At 51.8% G+C, this 3,083-nt stretch overlaps 1 pseudogene; it reads right to left on the reverse strand.

Annotated features, from left to right (window-relative positions):
• Window positions 1–1,537: 1,537 nt before the first annotated feature.
• Window positions 1,538–2,245, reverse strand: LOC123131305 (germin-like protein 1-1; annotated as a pseudogene).
• Between the last annotated feature and the right edge of the window lie 838 nt (window positions 2,246–3,083).

Genomic DNA, 3,083 nt, shown 5'->3' on the forward strand with positions numbered 1-3,083 from the left:
CCTCTGGCTCTGGCGTCGCTGGCAACGTGGAAGTCCATGTCCACCTCTGCCCCAATAGTGGTAGTAGTGGCCACGGCTCCAGCTCCAGCTCCAAAGTGGGGACGGGAACGGTGGCACTCATCACCGATGCGTGGAGCGCTAGGGGTAAGGTCGGGCCAGAGCGCGAGCTCATCCAACATGGAGGCCTCGAGGGACTGCTTGGGCGCGTTGTCCTCGGCCTCCTCCTCCTTCATCATAGGAAGCCATGACTTCTTGAGCATTGGAGAACTAGCGTGAGGTGGCGTTGGACCATGCGCATGTGCGAAACACGAGTGGCAGCGCTGGTCATGCTCACCGGCGAACCATGTCTCCTAGTAGGGGGACTCCTCGGCAAAAATCAGATCATTGAGGAGGTCGCCCGGAAGTACTGGCGGTGGATCTCTGCCACCCGTGCATGACCAGAGGCCGGAATGGCTGGTACAGGAACCCTTTCTGGGTTCAAGTGCCAGCCGTTCAGTAGGTGCACATCGGGCAGGGCACTAGGATGGCCGCCTCCAAGTACATGCGGTCCAGCCACGGCAACAGAGCCCTCGGCGGCGTCAAGGTGAACGAGGCCGTGTAGCGCCGCCCTGAGGAGGAGCCGACCTCGTGGTCGTGCTCCCTTGGAGTCCACTTCCACAACATCGCGACAGTGGTGGGCTAGGGTTACTGTTGGCTGGGTGGGGGGTGGGGGGCAGAGTGGGTGCCTTCACGTGCGACATTTAAAAGTACTAGGATGGACATCAAGTGGACGTGCGATGCGTCTGTCTCCTATCCATGAGGACGCAAACCAAAAGTCAAATTTGGGCTGGAAATGAGACCACGTTGACACGAAACATGAAATGAGTCGCCACGTTGGGCCGTGGTTTCTATCCACGCGCTCAAAAACAGACATGAGCGGATGAAATGCATTGGAGTTACCCATAGAGTAGACTTTTGTTGTTGTTTAGTCTCACGAAGAACAAATCTTGGGAAATCTACCTAGTTATAGATTTGTTGACAAGGTAGCAAATGTAATCATGGATTTTTTGAGGTTTCAGGGTAAGATTTGGCGAATGTGGTTGTAGATGCTCTTATGCTTTGGACACTGTACAGATGCAGGGGTTATATATACGCGCACACACATACTCTATCCCTACGAGTACCTCTGAGAGCCGGCATAAAAAATCCTGAAATAAGTTCAAGAAAATGAGAACATCGGGACTTAACCTGGTGGGCTGAAAATACCACTGCCCTTCTAACTATACAACCACATGTTGGTTCACAAATGTCATGGAATGTTTGAAATGTAATATGGTATACACATAAAGAAATCAGTGACACACTACTAATAAAATGTAACATATAATACGTGAAACAGAAACAATTTTGTATTATTTCAAAGACAAACAAATGCAACAACATACACATGAACAAATCAACTACACGCTACAGCTCGCTTGAGTATCATTTATTTAGTAATGATACAGACGAATTTTTGTTGAGAAACTGATACAGAGTTGCCGAGAGCGAACCCACCCTACATGAACTTGGCCTTGATAGCGTCCACCTGCCCGTTGTCGATCCGGAAGGCCTTGGCCAGCACATCGCTAGGCACTGGCGGCGCGGCAGCGAAGAGCGTGGTGGCGATGACTTGTGTGCCCTGGAGCTGGCTGTTGAAGCCGGCGATGACGGAGGCGGGGCCACGTCCCCTATTCTGCTGGAAGTGCACGAGCCCACGCGGGAAGACGAACACGTCTCCGACGGTTACGGTCTTAGTGAAGAGCTTGTTGGCGGTGGTGATGAAGCCCACCTCGAGGACTCCTTGGGTAACGAAGATGATCTCGGTGGCGCGCGGGTGGGTATGCGGCGGGTTCTGGCCTCCCGGCGCATAGTCGATGCGTGCCATGGACACGCTAAGCGTGTTCACCCCAGGGAATGACTGTACATTCGCCGCCGTGACGTTTGACCCTGCCGCATTGTTGGTGTTTCCAGCCCTCTTGAGACCGGCGAAGAAGAAGTCGTCCCCGGAACCCGTTCAGCTTGATCGCTGCCGCCATTCATTTTGAGGAAAACACCGCATCAGCAAGAACCGGCACAAAACATGCAAGAACGAACTTGAGAAAGATGATGACTCACGGGATGCCAAGTCGGCGACGCAGACGTCCTGGAGCATGTCGGCGTCCCCGGCCAGGGAGGGGGCAACGAGCGCGAGGAGGACTACAGCGGAAAGCTGAAGCATCGCCATGATCGCTTGGCCAATGCTGTCTTGCTATCAGCTTGGTGGTGTAGTTGTGAGAGTGCTTCTTGGGTGTGGAAATTAGCAACGGTAGGAGCTGGTACTTATAGGCAGTGTGGTCTGTGTATTGAACTTTGGATAGCATCGCCATCTCAAGGTCGTAGGCTCGGATGGGGAGGGAAACACGCAAGTTTGGAGCCAATCGATCCTAGTAATATACTAGTTGTTTTTGCACTCCTTGCAGGCTAGTTCCTGCTGCACATGCGTTCTTGAATCGATCCATGCATGATCCATCCATTCGATCGGTGGTATATCCTGTTGGAGACAACAGACCCAAGTTTCTTGGGTCTCCATCGTCCTCGTGGGAGGAGTTGCACATGCTAGTTTATACCGTACTTAGACCTTATAGCTGTTATCAAGTTGAGCTTATTTCTTGGGGGTGACAAGCTGTTCATTTGGATCAGAGAGGAGTCATTTGGTCAATGACTCCATGAAATTATCCTTATTTTCCTGTGGCTTCTGACTTTTGCTGCTCGCGAGGCTGAGCTGGGACAGCTCTCGTACGGAGAAGAATAGAACCAACGGTGGTGGAATTGTCTGACCTAGTCTTCCAAGCTCATGTCATGAGACTGAGACCCCTTGTCAAAAAAAAGACCCCTAGTCTTCCACGTTCTAGTGTTGTGGAATCGATCAAGTTGATCTCCTTAAATACACAAACCGGGTGGCCGACGACCATCTGTAAAATTCACAAACCGGTTAAAAAGCCAAGCGACTTATGCTGACCAATCAGACGCAAACCCTGGCGGCTACAGAGCAAATCAATAGCTGGCCGGCCGTCTCTATCACT

Source organism: Triticum aestivum, chromosome 6A (genome assembly GCF_018294505.1).
Source record: "Triticum aestivum cultivar Chinese Spring chromosome 6A, IWGSC CS RefSeq v2.1, whole genome shotgun sequence".
Taxonomy (NCBI): Eukaryota; Viridiplantae; Streptophyta; class Magnoliopsida; order Poales; family Poaceae; genus Triticum; species Triticum aestivum.